General features: G+C 42.6%; 1 pseudogene; it reads left to right on the plus strand.

Moving 5' to 3' along the window:
- Positions 1-20,000, plus strand: part of LOC138370842 (squamous cell carcinoma antigen recognized by T-cells 3-like) — a 22,264-nt pseudogene continuing 2,264 nt past the window's right edge.

Below are 20,000 nucleotides of genomic sequence, written 5' to 3' on the forward strand. Positions count from 1 at the left end.
GACATCATCATGAGAAGAAACAATAACTTTAAGAATGCAAAGCTATGGCTAGAGTTTATCAACATAGAAAGGTAATATATATTTGTTCATTCATCCATTCATCACTCATTCATCATTGCTTTGTTCCTTACTTGTGTGTGCTGAGGAGACATCAGATTAGAGAAAAAAATAGAGGGCAATAATATAGTGAAAGAAGGCTATAGAGATAAGAAAATGAGGCATTTGTTTCCTTTAGAAGAAAGAGTTTGAAAAGATGCATCTTTATTTATTTTATTATTTATATATACAAGAGTTCTTACATTCTTGTAAAGCCACTACCTGTACTAGCATGCATAGCGTTTCAGGCAGGTCCTTAATCCTAATTTTCCCTGGAACATGACCCACCAAATTCTTTAACAACCAGGTACCCATTCACTGCTGGGCTGGGTGAACAGAGGCTACAGTTAAGGATTGGCGGCCGGTCAATCCTCCCCAGTCAGGATACGCACCCAGGCCACAGTGCTCGCAAAGTGCCGAGAGATTGGTTTACCAGTGCGCCACGGGGACTCCAGTAATGTTTCTTCCCAGCCTTTTGTATGACAGAGGCTGCGATGCTCATCGTGCTAACTTGAGCTCATGCCCTTGGGGCGGCGGTTATCGTCTGTTGATGATCTTTAGAGTAATGAGGTTATCATTATATGATGATTTGAACAGTTATTGTCTGGGTTTTACATGTATGATTCAAATACTGCATTGATATACTATAATAGATGTATGTAGATATAATGGAGTTTACCTTGACAGGTCTGAAAAAACCAGTGTTGAATGTAATGAAACGCCATTTTCTGGGTAAGTTCCTGGAGGCCCCCGGAGGTTGTTTTGTCCTTTCTTGGTTGTGTCAGGACTGTCATCTAATGCCAAATACTGTTGCCTCATATCGTGCGGCATTGGCAGAGCTGTTTCAGCTTGCGTTCAGGGTGGATGTTACTCCTGTTCCGTTTTGTAAGCTTTCTCGGGCGTTGTTTCATCTCCAGCCTGCTCATGTGCCGCCTGAGCTGTTCTGGTCGTTGGACCGAGTGCTCTTTTTTCTGTCTTCTCCTTGGTTTGTGGTAGCCCCTTCAGTTCAGAGTGGTTTTTCTAAGGCTCTTTTTTTTCTTGTTGGCATTGGCCTCTAGGGTTCAGGTCAGGGAGCTTCATGCTCAGGGAGCTGACTCCGGCTCATGGGTTTCTGTTCTTTCGGTCCTGGTGGTCATTTAGTTCGTTTGCAACTGTCTCCTTCTTTTCTGGCGAAGAATGAGACTGTTGCTTTCTGGAGAAGTCCTTGGGTTGTTGATGCTTGGTTGGTTCGGCCGGGGGTGTATCATGTTTTGTGTTCGGATGCAGTTCTTCACCGTCACTTGCGCGCCACGGCCTCTCTGGCAGGGGATGCGCTTTGGGTTGACCCAGTTTCCCTTCTTTCCTGTTCCAGGGAGTGGGTCTCCCAGGTCATCCACAGGATTATTCGGTCCAGTCAGCCTGCGGTCTATCCCCATGCTCACGACATTTGTAAGTTCGCAGTTTTGGCTGCTGTTTTTGGTAATATGTCCTGAGCTGACATTCGGGCACGGGGCTTTTGGAGGTCAAACAGGGTCCTGGCCGCACGGTACCTCGTTAATTTTTCTGGCCCTTCTTTGGCGTGTGTAGCCTTGGGTCGCAGGTTGCAGCCAGTTGTCTCGACTTTGAGTTGAGGAATGAGTGGCGGCCATCTCCTGGGTAAGTCCCTCTTTTAGTTTATCTTTGGTTAGGTAGCTCCATGGAGCCGAAGGGGCTCTCCACAGAAAACCAGCAATGAATGTAACGAAATGCCATTTTCTGGATGAGACCCGGAGGCTCCCTGGCATCCCCTCTCTACCTCCGGTTGGCGTTTTTTATATTCAGCCTCTGAACTGGGGTTGGGTAGCCGGCACAGGAGGTCTGGGGGCCCCACCTTCCCTCTCCCGAGGTTATCTTGAGGTTATCTTGAGATGATTTCGGGGCTTTAGTGTCCCCGCGGCCCGGTCCTCGACCAGGCCTCCACCCCCAGGAAGCAGCCCGTGACAGCTGACTAACACCCAGGTACCTATTTACTGCTAGGTAACAGGGGCATTCAGGGTGAAAGAAACTTTGCCCATTTGTTTCTGCCTCGTGCGGGAATCGAACCCGCGCCACAGAATTACTCTTTTTGCTTGCAATTTTTAACCAGCTGTAGTTTGTTCTGGAATTCCTACTTTTCTAGGTGCCTGACATGGCAGATAAAGCCTGCTTCCAACTACATATGAGGTGTCTATAGTCCATTATTCCTCGTACCTCTCTGAGGGGGCCAGGTTCTGGCTCATGGTCCCCGGGAGGCTAGAACTCCATCGATTGACTGTTGCCAAGGTCTAATATATACACATCAGCCTGGTATAGCTCAGGGGGAGCCTCCGGGTCTTGCCCAGAAAATGGAGTTTCAGTACATTCTACGCTGGTTTTTTGTGCATTTGCGGGTATGACCATTTCTCCATAGCCACTGTCCAAGAGTTAATATGTCTACATGTGTGTGCTATGAATGCAACCATACTAATTGAAATGCTTAAGTGGAAATAATAGCTTATAAAATGTTTACTTGGCATATTGAGCATGTTCCTAATAGGTTAGATGAGTCAATGTAGGTTCAGGCAGTTAAGGCTAAGGCAGTTAAGGCTAAGGAAATGCATACAAATTAGATACATTGTAGATCATGAGAATGGGGGGGTCGCCACATATCTATGCTAAGATAATGTATATTGATTGACTCATTATTATTATTTCTCTAGGCATCAGCCTAGAGAAAAATAGAATAAGCTTGAATAATATTGTGAAAGACAGTTATAAATATTAAAAATAGAACAAAATAGTGAGATAATACAGTATACTGCACGTATATAAATATATGGGATAATTTAATTTTTTGTTTTGTGTTTGCTTGCACATATATATATAACGTGGCATATGTGCAAGTTCATGTTGCGTTGAGACAAGATTGGAGCGTGTGAAGTAGTCAACAGCTCTGCCGTTGACCCTCATATATCGGAACAAATTTAATAATCATTATTTTTTCTTTATATTAGCTTTATTAGTTGTCCAGGCACAAAGAAGTAACACTGCTCTGATCAGGATTTCTGATGATCTGATAATGTTAAGGATTGTCTTTGGTAATTTGATTTTGGGTTCGTATAGAAATTTATACGAAAGTTAATGTAAAAATGAATAAAGTAATGTTGTTTTAGGAGTTATGGTTCAGAGAAGCACTGCCGCAAGCTCTTCCGTCGTGCTCTGGAACGTGTCTGGGACTGGGTGGAAGACATAGGCTCTGCTTACCAGTGCTTTGAGCAGGAAGTTGGAACATTAGAAACAATGGAGGACTTCACCAAAAGATATAAAGATAGGTAAATTTCAAGCCTTGGTTTTTTGTCAAATTTTAGCAAGTAGTGTGGGAAAGTTTACCAAGTACAGTGTGCTTAAACCAAAACATAATGTGGTAAGCTTTCTCTTGAACTGTCTTATTGGGGTGTTCTCTGAGGTATATTTCACTGTTCTTGGTCTGGAACACGGGCAGTAATGCAGGTCAGTATACTACCCTCAGTGCTGCAGGAAACAATTACATTTGTCTCTTTCAGGGCCTTTAACCCCTTGTTCTACCTCTTTAATTTAACTAGGGTTCCTTTGTCCGCTTTATCATTTTCCCCTTAAAATCTTGTATGTAGTTATCATATCACAGTCCCCTCTGTTTCTTCTCTCCTAAGAGTATGAAGCAGAGTTCTTTCAGCCTGTCCTCATAGCTGAAGCCTCTCAATTCTGGTACTAATCTAGTTGAAATCCTCTAAACTTTCTGAAGTTTCTGCTTATGCTTCACAAGGTGTGGGTTCCATGCTGGAGCTGCATACTCAAGTAATGGTCTCATATAGGCAGTGTGTATGGACTTTAAAAGCCTCCTTATTAAGATTCTTAACATTATTATGTTTTCTAACTTGCCATATGCTGCTGATGTTATCTGGTTCCCAGGAGCTTCTGGTGTTAGTGTTGGTATTATGTCTACTCCCAGGTCTTTTGTCCCTATTGTTTCTTATAATTGCCTTCCCTTTATGGTATAGTTTGTGACGGTAAGGCGTGGGTGTTCGGCTGTTTCAAAAGCTAGGGGCAGGGCCTCGTCACATAATAGAAAAAAAAAGAAAAGCTGGAGCTTTCGTCTGTGGTAAGGTAATGGGAAGACACACAAAACACAAGTAAATTTAACAATGAAATTTTAATTACTCTAGAAAAACAAGACATGAATAAAGTTAATCACATAAAATATGAAAGACAAGTCAACAAACAAAATAATATGAATAATCACTGGCAAATGAAAAGTTACGTTAAGACAAGTGAGTTACAGTGATAGCAAAATAAAGTATTAGTGGTGCTGGAATACCGGCTTCGAGCTGCCACCTCCCTTAGTACACGAAAGCCAAGGCTTAGTCTACCAGCGAGAGATGTCAACTGCTTGGAGCACTGAGATATTCTGACGATATTAGCACACTGCAGCCCAGATGTCAACTTGTGGTGGAGGCGGAGGGTAGGTGCGACGGGACACCAGCCAATCAGCGACAGGCAGGCAAAGGATGAGCAGTTTGCTGGTTACGGCGGTGGTAGATAGCAGGTGTCACTGTGTACTGGGTATGATTTGCTCTCTGGGCAAAACGTTTGGCGATACTTGGGGAACGTATCTTCTATATTATCTTGTATTTTGACGTACTTTGTAGGGAAGAGCAGGCTCAATCTCTCTTGAAAGAGATTATCGTCACAAGTTAAATACAGGTCTCCTAACTCCTTTATGCATTTTCATTACTTTACACTTACTTGGATTGAATTCCAGTGATCATTTGTCTGCCCACTCCTGAAGTTTGTCAAGGTCTTCTTGGGGTACCCAACTGTCAGTTTTTCAGTTCTTATTCTCCTCATTAATTCTCAATCGTCTTCAAACATTAACATGTATGACATCCTCCTCTGCAAGGTCATTTACATAAATTTAAAAAAAGTAATGGTCCTACGACAGAGTCCTATGGTACACCATTTTTCCACTTCTTTCCAGCCTAATATACAGTATTTCCTCTTACTATGACTCTTTGTTTCTTGTCTGTCAAGTACTCCCTTACCATTGATCATTCCTGTTATCCCTGCTTGTCTCTTCATCTTACCAAGAACTGGATCAGAGAAGTGAATTAGTACAGTATCTTAATTGCCCGCAGATCAGCAGGGTCGGCCGAACATGGTATGTGGCTCGGCGATTCAGATGCCAACTTATTACCTTATCTCCACTCGGTAAAGGGAGGTATAAGTTAAACTGGACTTGAAGTCACTCACATTACCTAAACTCACTTCCACATAGGTATGAAAAGATAGCTCCAAGAACAAGTAAGATACTGTAGCACACTAGCAAACTGCTAGAAGCTAGCACTCCACTTCAACTGGCATCACAGAAGTACACTACCTGAAAGTGCATCCCATGCACTACCTGAAAGCAAGATGCCTCGAGAGAAGGCAACTCATAGAGGAGATGACCCAAATCTTGCAGGGAAGATAATGCTGGTGGGGCAGGGCAAATGCAAGTGAGCTACTAGCTTGGCTACAACAGCTGGAGTAAACTGTCACCTCGGCACACTTATTATGAGTGGGACAGAATACACGTATGAAGTTAAATATTGAAAAAAAAAACAAGTACTGGTCCTGCACAGAACTTTGTTCCAGATATGGTCAACACCACTTGCCTTAAAGTTGAAAAGACGACAGGTTACCCCCTCCTTAAAGCAGTGTGTCCCTAGTTACACACGAGGCTCATGTATGGGCTGGTTGGTTATTGGGACTTGATTGCTATATGGTGAGTGGTGGGAGGAGGTGAGTGTATCTAGGTGTTCATTTTGCCTGGATAATGATTGTTTACATTGTTTCATCAGTTCTGCAAATTTCTCTGGGGTTTATCTTTGATCCTCAGAAATAGGACTGAGTGGAATGAAACACTCTTGTGAGTGGTCCCTTTGTTGCACCAGTTCCTGCTATTTAGGTTCTAATTCCCCAAGCGTGCTTTGGTGGCCATGGCTTTAAGTGGGGGATGTCGGCTAATGTAACCCTGTTGTGGCAGCAATACCACCTGGTGGCATTTAGTGTTGTCTTGCTTATTAATGAATAGTTAGCAAAGTGATAATTGGCTGGCCTTGTGATCCCAGTGATTGCTTGTGGAAGGTATTGTGTGGCTTATTTGTCATATTATTGTAATTTGCTGATCACTTAAATGATGAATTGGGATACTCTTCACTGTTTCTCTTCCCCAACTACATGGCAAGACCATTTTGCAAGTTCCTTGTCACATTGGGGCAGAATGTTGACAACCTGGTTGATGGGGTTCTGTGAGTTCTTCTATTTCCCAAGCCCGGCCCAAGGCCAGGCTTGACAAGGACCTTATATGTGTGTGTTGAGTGTACACGGTACACCCTGGCTCAAATAATATTGATAACCTCTTGGAAAAGAGCTTTCATACAACTCTGTGCCTTTTATTTTCCAAATTAAATATCATTAGAGTATGAGTCTTTTGTCCATTCATGAAATTGGCATAAATAAATTTACATGACAGTGATGTTGTTTCTTGTCTCCATTCTATAATTTTAGTATAATGCAAATCTGATAAGTTGGCTTCAGATATTTGTGTCAATGTTGTTGTTGCTAATTCCAGAGAAGGCAAGGAATTCTTAACACAACTTGTGTACCAGCATATTAATAATTATTTTTGTTTCATATTTTAGGATGGCTATTGTAATTCAAAAGAGGGCAGAAGACGCTGCAAAGTTAGAGATGGAGAACCAAGCTGGCGGTGATAAAAGCTATGGAAAGAAACAAAAGAGAAAACAAATAGAAGGGAGAAGAATAAACCAAACCAATCAAGAGGAATGAGTCACCAGTCACAGGTAAGACATCACTGGTGTTTAATGCAGTACTATCAATAAGGAGTATGTAAGCCAGCTTGTCCTATCAAGTTGTCTGGTTGATACCTAGTTGATACCTGGTTGATGGGGTTCTGGAGTTCTTCTACTCCCCAAGCCCGGCCCGAGGTCAGGCTTGACTTGTGAGAGTTTGGTCCACTAGGCTGTTGCTTGGAGCGGCCCGCAGGCCCACATACCCACCACAGCCCGGTTGGTCCGGCACTCCTTGGAGGAATAAATCTAGTTTCCTCTTGAAGATGTCCACGGTTGTTCCGGCAATATTTCTTATGCTTGCTGGGAGGGTGTTGAACGACCGCGGACCTCTGATGCTTATACAGTGTTCTCTGATTGTGCCTATGGCACCTCTGCTCTTCACTGGTTCTATTCTGCATTTTCATCCATATCGTTCACTCCAGTACGTTGTTATTTTACTGTGTAGATTTGGTACTTGGCCCTCCAGTATCTCCAGGTGTGTATTATTTGAAATCTCTCGTCTTCTTTCTAGTGAGTACATTTGGAGGGCTTTGAGACGATACCAATAATTTAGGTGCTTTATTGCGTCTATGCGTGCCGTATATGTTCTCTGTATTCCCTCTATTTCAGCAATCTCTCCTGCTCTGAAGGGGGAAGTGAGTACTGAGCAGTACTCAAGACGGGACAACACAAGTGACTTGAAGAGTACAACCATTGTGATGGGATCCCTGGATTTGAAAGTTCTCGTAATCCATCCTATCATTTTTCTGGCTGTCGCAATATTTGCTTGGTTATGCTCCTTAAACGTTAAGTCATCAGACATTATTATTCACAAATCCTTTACATGCTGTTTTCCTACTATGGGTACATTTGATTGTCACACCACACCACATACCATTCCTGGACCATTCTCAAGTCGATTTACTTGAGAATGGTCCAGGACGGACTGAAACGTCGTCGTCCCTTCACCTTCTAGTGTGTGGTCTGGTCAACTTACTTTAACTACGTTATTGTGACTCATCGCCTGCCTATCAACTTGTCACACCACAAAAATGATGCGCTAAATTGCCCGAACCTAACCTGAGGACCCACGAATACCAAATGCAACTGTTAAGTACCAAACCTGTAAGTTTAGAATATCCGTGTTAGTTGCTGAAGAGGTGAACTATTAACACCTTGGGACCTGACACTGTACATACAATGGTAGTCCAACACTGCTTATGTGATGAGCGTCTGTCAGTTTTGTTCTCTGTCAGATTCTTCACTGCCATCATGTACTGTATTTTATTTTATGCTTTTCTGGGCAGGGCCCTTGGTAGCTCCCCAGTGCTACAACCTGGCAGTGACAAAGCCTTTATGTAGAGCACTAATCACTGAAAATAATAAAACACGAGGTAACATAGACTGCATATTTGGATCTCAAACTGGGATCTTCCACTGCTGGAGAGGATCCCGGGCTTGGCATCGAAATAAACAGTCTGCTTTTTCGTGTTTTCAAAATGAGTGGTTATTATTTTTATATACTGTATATATATATATATATGGTGACCACATGTGGCATTTACTGTATATTGTGCATGTTCTTACATCATGTTGATGCAGCTAATAAATTGCATTTGCATTAGATGAATACTCCTAATAAAGTTACTTGCTTAAATTGTAATTATTCTATTACAGGAAAGTGCTGTGTTTAAAGTTCCTCATCCAGTCATAAAGGGATCCAAAGGTAATACTGCAAATGTATTATATCAACTAGTTTAACAAAATTGAAATACTGTAATGAATTTTTATTTTTTTTATTTTTCCTTGTATTAAATTTTGATTTCCAACTGGTTTATATATAGTTTTGTTATAGTGAATGTATATAACCTGAAGCTTGTATGATTGAATACATATATAACTTGCTATATACAGTATATAGTGTGACGGTAACGCGTTGGTGTTCGGCTGTTTCAAAAGCTAGGGGTATGGCCTTGTCACATACAGAAACAAAAAGAGAAAATCTGGAACTTCGTCTGTGGTAAGGTAATGGGAAGACACACAAAACACAAGTAAATTTAACAATGAAATTTTAATTACGTTAGAAAGCAAAACATGAATAAAATGGACATAAAATTTGTATCATAAAATCAATCAATCAAAATAATAAGAATAATCAAATGACAAAATGAAAAGTTACGTTAAGACAAGTGAGTAATAACAAGTGAACAATATACAGTGCAAAATATGGGTGCAGGAATATTGGCTTTAAGCTGCCACCTCTCTTAGTACACGTAAGCCAGAGCTTAGTCTACCAACGAGACGTGTTAACTTGTTGAAAGCACTGGATATTCTGAGGTCTGCAGGTCGTGGTGGCCCCAGACATCAGGTAGTGTGGCGGGTGGAGCGAGCAGGTGCGACTGGGCACTGGCCAATCAGCGATGAGCAGGCGACTGACAGGTAGTTCGCTGGTTTGAGTGGTGGAGGAGGAGCAGGTGTTCCTGGTGCTGAATACGTTTGCTCTCTGGCAAACTTTGGTGTTGTATTTGTTGGATATTTCTTCCATATTAGTTGTATAGGGATGTATAGCGACGAACTTAGGAGGGAAGAGCAGGCTCAATCTCTCTTGAAGGAGATTATTGTCACAATAGTAAGATATATTATACAGTATATGTATTCTTACTATATATATATGTCATCATTAGTCCCAGTGGCTCTTAATACAGTGATTTGACTGGAAATTTTCTGAGTTCCAATAGGGTTAAATAGCAGGGCAAAATAATTAATTTCTTACCATTTCTGTGGTGGGCTCTAGATCACTAACACTAAAGAATGTGCTCAGATGTCAAACTCGAGACTTTGTCATCCTGCTAGGAGTCAAGATCAGAATCTAGAACCCCCTAAAGACATTAGGGAAGCTCATGGGAATCGGTGATCAACCTATAACGATTTAGAACTCGGTCAAAGGCGTCACAAAACATTATAAGTTCACTTTCTCTTTATCGTTTATCAAGTAACGTAGAGAAAAGTTTCTCTTTTGGTACTGCGGTGAGACGACAGGTCAGCTACTAAAGGGGCCTTGCTTGGAGATAGAGAAAAAATCCACAAGGGCTGTGATGAGGGTTAGAACCTGCGCATGGGATGTTCCCGTTTGCACGTTAAACCGTGCCACGACATGGTAAAAGAATTGCAACCTAGAGTGCTACTGTCCTCACTAGGATCCCGAAGCTTCTCCTAAGCCAGGGGCTTCATCTGGCTTCGGAGAAGCTTCGGGATCCTAGTGAGGGCAGTAGCACTCCTGGTTGCATTTCTTTTACCATGTTGTGGCACGGTTGACTAAGGCGCAGCTGGGAACATCCCATGCATAGGTTCGAATCCTCAACACAGCCCTTGTGGATTTGTTCATTTGATAAATCATTCTATTGTGGTTGCTGTGTGTATTGGAGATAGAGCGTTGAGTAAAATGAAAGTTAAACAAAATTCAAGAAAATGATTGAAAACATCAAAATAAAGTGGCATCTCGATTAACGAGTTTAATTCGTTCTGGCACCGAGCTCGTTATGTGGAAAACTCGTCTTGAGAAACAAATTTCCCCATTTAAAATAAAGGAAATAAATTTAATCCGTTCCACTCCCAAAAAATCCATACTTGTATGATATTTTATAATGTAAATATAATACTGCACATGTAATTATAAATGTTTTGTTGTACTGTTTTCATGTTTACTTTACCTTATGAAGAGTCGTTGCTGGCTTGAGGGAGACGATGGGGAGGTGGGAAGGAGGAGAGGGGTTACGGTGTGGAAGGAGAATCCACCTCTGAGTCAGGCAGGCTCTCTCTTCTTGGGAATTTCACCCCACTGGGACCGGGTTGTGGTTCACTATCACTGGCTCTTCTTTTCTCTACTTTTGCAAAGAACGTATATATTGACAATTGCTTTTGTCATTGTTTTAGGATGTTCCTAAAATGAGACAGCAAATTGTCATTAAACATGTTCACACACCGGGTTGTTACTGCTTTATCAGGGCAGCTTTTCCAAGAATGCGGTCACCTTTTCAAACATTCCCAACATTTTCCTGATCTCACTGGAAGAGGCAGCATCCTCCCTTACCTTTTCATCCCCTTACTAATGGTGCAAATTGTTGATGAGGCCCTGCCATACTCCCTTGTGAGATCAGTCACACAGACACCACACTCATGCTTTGCTATAATTTCTTCTTCAAATCCACAGTAATTGTGTCTTCATCTTGACAACACTATCTTTAGCAAGCAGCTTCTTTGGCGACATCGTGCGTTACAAATTGTAGTCACAAAAAACAAAGAAAGCACAAATAAATGCAGAGGGATGCTTGTCGTGCACGATACAACAACAACAACACTGGCATCGGAGGCGTCCTAGAATTTGCGAGAACCCACGAGACGCTAGGCAGCACCATGTGGTTTTGCTCGTTAATAGAGGTGAAGCTCGTCAATAGACAAATTTGCTGCGAGTGGCTCGCTCATTACTCGAAATGCTCGTAAATAGAGCCGCTCGTTAATCGAGGTGCCGTTGTATTGGCAAAAACAAAATATAGTAGATGGATCATTTAAGTTTGCAACCAGATGAAAACGGTTATTTTGTTGTACAGTACATAAATTATACAAAAATTGGTTAGTATTAGAGATGATAATTTCATGTACCATTTATTTCATAATTTTATTTCTATTTTAGCCTTCAAACAAGATTTAACAAATGCAAGCTCAGCATTCACCAGTACTCCAGATTCAAAGAGTTTTGTTGCACCACCGTCAGGCTTCAAGGGTGATGTTGCACCACCTCCAGGCTTCAAGGGTGACGTTGCACCACCTCCAGGCTTCAAGGGTGACGTTGCACCACCACCAGGCTTCAAGGGTGATGTTGCACCACCTCCAGGCTTCGAGGGTAATATTGCACCACCTCCAGGCTTCAAAGATGATGTTGCACCACCGCCAGGCTTCAAGGGTAATATTGCACCACCTCCAGGCTTCAAGGGTGATGTTGCACCACCTCCAGGCTTCAAGGGTGATGTTGCGCCACCGCCAGGCTTTAAGTCTCAAGTATCTGCTCTATCTAAAGGGTCCAAGAGAGAAGCAGAGAAATCAGATGATGAGTCACACACAAAGAAAATAAAAAGTAAGATATTTTTTCTTTATCAGTAAACTATATCTTCTTAACCGATTTGGTGGAAAAGGTGACTGGATGCCCTAAGGAAATGAGACTTAGTATGCCAAGAGTGACTTCAATGTAATATTTGCCTAGGTCCTCTGACTTTTGAAACAATTATTTGGATCCAGCAGATCCACTAGATAAATTTAACTTGAGCATACAGTATTTGAGTCAATTTAAAAGTTCAGAAAGAGCATTTTTCTGGGTAGGGTATTTCACCAGGTGGGTAGCATGGGAACCAACTGAAGGGAACTACCAGAAAATGGCATTTCATTACATTTAGTGCTAGATTTTTATATAAATTTTCCGACTGCTCTTATGCTAAATGAAAACTTTCTAACATCCGACTCATCCGAGTTTCCACCTTCCACCCATGTCCCCTTGTTCAGATGGTATTCACTGAACATTTTGCCTATTTCCTCTTTGTCAATTCTCCTAAGTATTTTATGTCTCCTATCATATCTCCCCGCTCCCTCCATTTTTATTACATCATCAGGTTCAGTTCCTTCAGTTGCTCTTCATGCCCCATCCCTCACAGTCTGGAACAAGCCTCGTCACAAACTTCTAAACCTTTTCCAGTCTCCTTATGTATTTCTTCAAGTGGCCCCTCCATGATGAGGTGGCATACTCTGACTTGTCTTGTGTAGGCAGTGTAAAGTGCTCTAAATGCTTCCTTACCTAGGTTTCGGAATGATGGTCAAAATTTTGCTGGTGTTAAGTACACTGTTGCCGTTATCCTATTTATATGTGCTTCAGGAGTTAGATATGGTGTTACGTCCACTCCAGGTCTCTTTCTCGAATCATCACAGGTAAGTAGTTTCCTCTCATTGTGTACTGTCCCTTTGGTCTCCTACTGCCTACACCCATTTCCATAACTTTACACTTGCTCCTGTTGAACTCCAATAGCCACTTCTCTGATCATCTCTGCAACATGTTCAAGTCCTCTTGGAGGATCCTACAATCTTCATTTGTCACAACTCGTTTCATTAATTTCACGTCATCCGCAAACATCAACATAATAGGACTCGACTCCTGTAGACATGTTGTTTACGTATATTAGAAATATAACTGGTCCAGGCACTGATCCTTGAGGTACTCTACTTGTTACTGTTCGCCAGTCCAACTTCTCACCCCTTACCGCTACTCTCTGGCTCCTTCCTGTTAGGTAATTCCTTACCTGTGCTAGGGCTTTTTCGCTTGCTTCCACCTGCCTCTCAAGTTTGAATAGCAGTCTCCTGTGTTGTACTGTATCAAAGGCTTTATGGCAGTCCAGAAATATGCAGTCTGCCCATCCTTCTCTGTCCTGCCTTATTCTTGTTACTTTATCATAGAATTCCAGAAGGTTTGTTTGGCACGATTTCCCTTCCTTGAACCATGTTGGTGTTTAAGTATTTAATTCTCTCTTTAAGTGTGTAACCAGTCTTAACCTGATTATTCTTTTAAGTACTTTGCAGGGGATGCTTGTCAGTGATAAGGGTCTGTAGTTAAGTGCCTCTTCTCTATCTTCTTTCTTGAAAATTGGTTCACATTTGCATTCTTCCAGCAACTGGGCAACTCTCTTGTTGTAAATGACTCGTTAAAGATCATTGCTAGGGGCATGCTGAGGTTCTGCGCTGCCTCTCTTAATATCCTCGGTGATACGTTGTTTGGTCCAACTGCTTTAATTTCATCCAGTGTTGTCAGCTGTTTCATTACCCCTCTGCTGTCACCTCTATATCTGATAGTCTCTCATCTAGTGTCATCTTCTCTTCTAACAATAGCTGCTGCTCAGGCTTGGTTGTTAACACTCCGTGGAAATGGGCGTTCAGTACCTTGCAGATTTCCCTTGACGCTCTCTGTATATGCCCCTCCCGTTTTCCTTAGTCTTGTCACTTGGTTGTTCACCAACATTTTCTTTCTTATATGGCTATATAGTAATTTAGGTTGCTCTTTTGCTTTGATCACAATATCATTCTCATAATTTCTTTCCAATACTCTCCTTGAATTAATACTGTATATTTGTTTCCAGCTCTGTTGCATCTAGTCCTGTTGTCCTCTGTCCTTTGTCTTCTGTATTTTCTCCACTCCCTCCCGCTTCTTATTTTTGCTTCCTGACATTGTCTATTAAATCATGGGTTATTATATTCCCTCCTGGGTTTTTTTTCCTTACTGTTGGCATGAAACACTCTTCGGCTTCCTTGCATTTCCATTTGACAAAGTCTATCATATCTTGTACTGCTTTTCCCCTTAAGATCTTCCTCCCATTACACTTCTCTCAGATATTCCCATATCATTCTGTAATCTTCTTTCCTGCAGTCAAATCTCCTTTCCCAGACCTCTAGTCCCATGGTCACAATTTTAAGTTTGATCATGTAGTCCTTGTCCTAGTCAAAGACTAGGACACAATGGTCACTGGCTCCTAGTGATATTTCATGTTCCAAATTCTTGATGTCTTCCGCATTCTGGGTGAAAATAAGGTCTAATAGGCTCGATGTATCGCCTCCTTTCCCCTCGTGTATTCCTTCACATGTTGTTAGGAAATTCCTGTCTATAACTTTCACTAATTTTGCTACCCAAATTTCTTCCCCCATCATGGGGATTCCTCGATTCCCAATCGATCTAGCCGTGATTTATGTACCCCGTGACCAGCAGTTTCACTCTTTCTGTGAGCTGTTGTTGCTGCCTTCTGAAGTTAATCTATACATGCCTTGTTTTTGTCATCATATTCCTGTCTTTACCTTTGTTACACACTTGTTATATGTGGTGGTGGTGGGGAAGGGGGTCTGGGTAAGAATCGAGCCAAGGAAGTTCCACCTAATGGGGTTAGGAGAGGCCTAGCCTCCAGGGAAACAATTCCCAGCAAATAAACGAACAATAATGGTCTGTCGTCTACTGCAGATCACCTAACTCAATGTAAGAGGGGTGATGAAAACTCCAGCTGAAATTTTACCTTGATTTATTAACCCTAACCCCCCCCCCCCTCACCAGCCAATTACAACAAATACTTTACCACCTCGATCTTACATCACCTCTCTGACGCCACACAGGCAGGAGACGAGATTTACTTACAGCACACTAACGGTAAAGTCTACTTTTCCTTAAAGGACAACTAAAGGACAACACACTTAACTAAAATGAACATACAATAGCAGACACGTGTTCACTAGTCGGTAACTTGAACTAATTGCTGGGAACTCAAGGGATTTGACCAGGGAACACAGACAAAATTACACTTAGAACCTTATAGTGGTGCGGGGTTCACTGTAAATTAACTTTACACTTAAGTAGTAGGGTAGGAGGAGAGAGGAGGAAGGATGAAGGGATGGCCAGCCAATGTCCAACCCAGCTCAAGGTTGCTGCACACGGAGCTCTACTCTGCATGCGGCTTGTTGCCGGCTTGATCAGCTGATCATACAGTAACATTTACTTATCCTCTAATACAATGTTAAATTGCCACCATGCAGTTTTAAGTATAAATATAACATCCTAGTTTTACAATACACTAACAAATTAGTATCACAGAGCAACTACCAAAACTAGGAGCATCAAAATGCTTTTGAGTCTGGCAAGGAAGTGATTGCCCGCCATTTGCAAATTGAGGATCCAGTCCTCTGTATAAATTTGCCAGACCAGAACACTCCTTCTTTAACCCAAACTTATCTAAAAACTCTATAATTTAAATAACACTAATCCCATATATATAATCCAACACATTCAGGCCTATCACTAAAATACCTGCATGAGTGAAAGGTTCCTATGTCATATGTAAACAAATGCAATACGATCCTGAATCCATTTACCAGAGTGCTATACTCGGCCCAGGGTCGTAACAGACTTCTTCTGTTTAGTGGGGGATTGTAAATTATCACGATCACAATCCTCTTTCCCGTCTCTTGTATGTGTGTGTATATATGCATATATGTAATATAAAATATTATACAATTTATATAGTTTAACTTTTCTGCCTTTTTATTTCAGTTGAGCAACAGTATGGGGTTCTCACAGAGATAGATCCAAAAGATGAATTGTGTACAGTCTTCCTTAGCAATTTGGGTTTCACTACTGGGAAGGAGGATGTAATTCCTGTGTTTAGTAGATGTGGTGAGATAGCAGATTTTAGGCTGGTTAAAGACTTCAAATGCCGAAGCAAAGGCTTTGGATACCTTGTTTTCGAAACTCGTGAAGCTGCTGTGAAAAGCTTAGAGCTGGATCGAACTCTCATTAATGAACGACCTGTTTTTGTTTCACCTTATGACCCTGATAATCAGACTCAAAAATTCAAGTATTCATCAAGTCAGGAAAGAGACAAATTATTTGTAAAAGGATTGCCATTTTCAATGACGGAAAAGGAAATAAGAGAGGCCTTTGAACCCCATGGTGAGATTAAGGCTCTGCGGCTGGTCACATACAGAAATGGTCACTCAAAGGGCACTTGTTACATAGACTACAATGATGTTGCTACAGCAGAAAAAGTTCAAAAAGCTATGGATGGCATAGAGCTGGAAGGAAAGACTATTTCTGTGGTCATCAGTGATCCATCAGCCAAAAAGAATTCAAATAACCAAGAAATGTCAGTTCCAGAAGGAGGACTTTTAGGAGGTGGCAACAAAGGTAAAAAAGCAGCTGGCACTCGGGGTCGAAGCATGTTCAGCTTGATGCCGAGAGCTCTGTTACGGGCCCCTGTGACTTCCGCAGATTCTCCAGAAACCTCCACTACAGAAACTCCAACAAAGAAAATGAGTAATGAAGACTTCCGAAATATGCTTTTGAAAAAGTGAACTAATAGTTCATTTGTATTTAATTTGATTATTAATGTTTATAAAGTTTGGGTACAGAAGCTCGGCGATAATGTGTTTCAAATATACAGTACTGTATACTGATGTGTGTTAAAATATTTTGTTACCTGTACTTGGACTTTGTATAAGGATGTACTATATTTACTATAATTGACAGTTGAGGCTGACACTGTAAATAGTTAAGAATTACAATGTTGAACTTCAACTGACTGACACACACATACAGGGGGGGGAGCTTGTGGCTGAGTGGACAGCTCTTGGGACTCGTAATCCTAGGGTCCGGGTTCAAACCCTTGCGATGGCAGAAAACAAATGGGCAGAGTTTCTTTCACACTAATGCCCCCGTTACCTAGCAGTAAATAGGTACCTGGGAGTTAGATAACTGTTACAGGCTGCTTCCAGGCTGTGTGTGTGTGTGTAATTACCTAAGCGTAGTTACAGGATGAGAGCTACGCTCGTGGTGTCTCGTCTTCTCAGCACTCTTTGTCATATAACGCTTTGAAACTACTGACGGTGGTGGAGGCCAAAACCGTCAGTAGTTTCAAAGCTTTATATGACAGTGTGCTGGGAAGACAGGACACCACGAGAGCGTAGCTCTCATCCTGCAACTACACTTAGGTAATTAGACACACACACACATATACACGCACGAGAGCGATCGCACATGCTTGCTTGTTCGTATTTATAACCCCCCTCCAAATCATTATTTTTCTAAGCTTAGCTTTATGACAAACTTTTACTACTGGTTAACACACTCAGACAAGCACTGTATCACAACCTTAAGGGCATGCATGCCATATTATACATAACATTCATTTAATTGACTTGTACAGCAATATGTTAATAAATCTTATAATATATAAGTACAGTACAGTACTTATTTTTTATGTAGAAAATGATTGGTCCTTGCATGAGTTAAATTTGTCACAAGTACTTAACAAAACTAAACATGTTATGGGCCAATGTGGGGTGTCTGGGAATGAATACATACCTATACAGAATTTGTTTTCAGTTATTACTGTAAATTAAAAGCAATATAATTACTATATACTGTACATTATATAAATATACTTTTTAGGTCAAGTGTTGTTAAAGATACTGTTTAAATGCAGTCAAATTGGCTGCATCTTTTTATGTAAAACATTTGCTGCTTTTATTTATAAACTTCTTTTCTAGGGGGGAGCCCTTTCAGCTCCCAGGCGCTATTCGGCTGATATGGATGTTTAAGCTCGTATTAGCTTTGGGCATCAGTCAATGTACATGGAGGTTTAGGCCTACTGGGGACCTCGAGCCAGAAACCACGCTTGGATGGTGTCCCTGGACCTTCGGGACTCGTATTTGCACGTCCCGATTCATGCAGAGTCCAGGGACTGGCTCGGTTTTGTTTTGGGGCATCATGGGTACTACTTTCGTTACCTTCCATTTGGCTTGGGGTTTTGTGACCAGTGCTCACCAGTCCGGCCAGGTACGGTGGGGTCTAACCTTCCGTCGGGCACACAGCACAGTGAGGGAGTTCGCGACAGTGTGGTTGTTGCTCTCTAGGGTTCAGGTCGCTCGCGGATCGATGATCCGGCTCCATTCGAACTGCTCCCCGGTGGTTCATTGTCTGAACTGAGGGGGTTCTTTGCGGTCCTTGGCTCTTTGGGGCTTGTCGCTTTGGGTGGTTCATCTGCTGAGTTCTCGGGGTTTGGCTCGCCTGGCTGTTCATATTTGGGGGTGTTATTCCCTGGCGGACGACCTGTCTCGGTTCATTTCCCTGTCCACGGAATGGACAGTCAATGCAAACTCGTACAGTTGGCTCTGCCAGACGTTCAGGCTCCTGGAGGTGGAACTCTTTGCATCAATGTGGTCGAGGCATCTCCCATTGTATGTGGCGCCCTTCCCCAATCGGGAGGCCTTCAGAGTCGATGACTTCAGGCAGGACTGGTCGAGGTGGGGATTACCTGTACCTCTTTCCTCCGATTCCGCTGTTGCTCCAGTTCCTAGCTCGCTTGGAGACTTACCAGGGGAGAGTAGTCCTCCTGGCTCCTTGGTGGCTGGCCCAGCCATGGTTTCAGGCGCTGCTTGCCCAGTGTCCGAACCCAGAGAGTTTCTCGCGGCTCCGCCACTTTCAGCAGATCGGTCTTGTCCATTACGAGGCTGGTTCGATTATTTCCTTAAGTCTTCACATCTGGTCTTTCTGACTCAAGTCTATCACCATTTGTATGGTGATCAGGTGGCTTCTTTGATAATGCCCCACCTATGGGCTTTGTCTCGGCGACAGTATGAAATTTCTTGGCGGTCCTTTCAGTTCTTTCTGGCCCTTCGTCGTGTTGCTTCGATTTCCGTTAGGGTTGTGTTATCCATTCTTTTGTGGTCGTTTCAGGACCGTCATCTTATGCCGAACACTGTCGCCTCGTATCGTGAGGCGTTGGCGGAGCCGCTGCAGCTGGTTTTTAGTGTGGATGTTACTTTGATGCTGTTCCGTAAGCTGTCTCGGGTGTTGTTTCGCCTCCGGCCAGCTCTTGCACCGCTTGAGCCGTCCTAGTCTTTGGAATGGGTGCTCTCCTTTCTCTCTCTCCCTCGGTTTGTGGTGGCCCCTTCGGTTCAGGATTGTTTGTCTTAAGGCTCTCTTTCTGTTGCCATTGGCCTCTGGGGGATCAGATTGGGGAGCTTCATGTTCTCTGGTGCAGGGGTTTCTGCTCTTTTGGGTTAGGGGATCGTTTTGTTCGGTTGCAGCTGTCTCCTTTTCTGGCGAAGAATGAGACTGCTGCTTTCCGGAGGGGCCCATGAGTGGTTGATTTTTAGTTGGTGAGACTAGGGGTGCATCACGTGTTATGTTCGGTTGCGGCTTTATGCTGTTATTTGCATGCCACAACCTCGGTGACCTGGGACGAGCTTTGGGTTATCCAGGTTTCCCTCCTTTCCTTTTCCAGGGTTTGAGTCTCCCAGGTTGTCCTCAGGATTATTCGGTCCAGCCAGCCTGCGGTTTATCCCCACGCCGACGACGTTTGTAAGTTTGCTGCGCTTGGTGCTGGTTTTGGTAACATGTCTTGGGCTAGCATTTGGGCGCGGGGACAACCACAACCTTTTGGAGGTTGAGCAGGGTCCTGGTTGCTCACTACCTGGTTAATGTCCCTG

This window comes from Procambarus clarkii, chromosome 33, assembly GCF_040958095.1.
Source record: "Procambarus clarkii isolate CNS0578487 chromosome 33, FALCON_Pclarkii_2.0, whole genome shotgun sequence".
Lineage (NCBI taxonomy): Eukaryota > Metazoa > Arthropoda > Malacostraca > Decapoda > Cambaridae > Procambarus > Procambarus clarkii.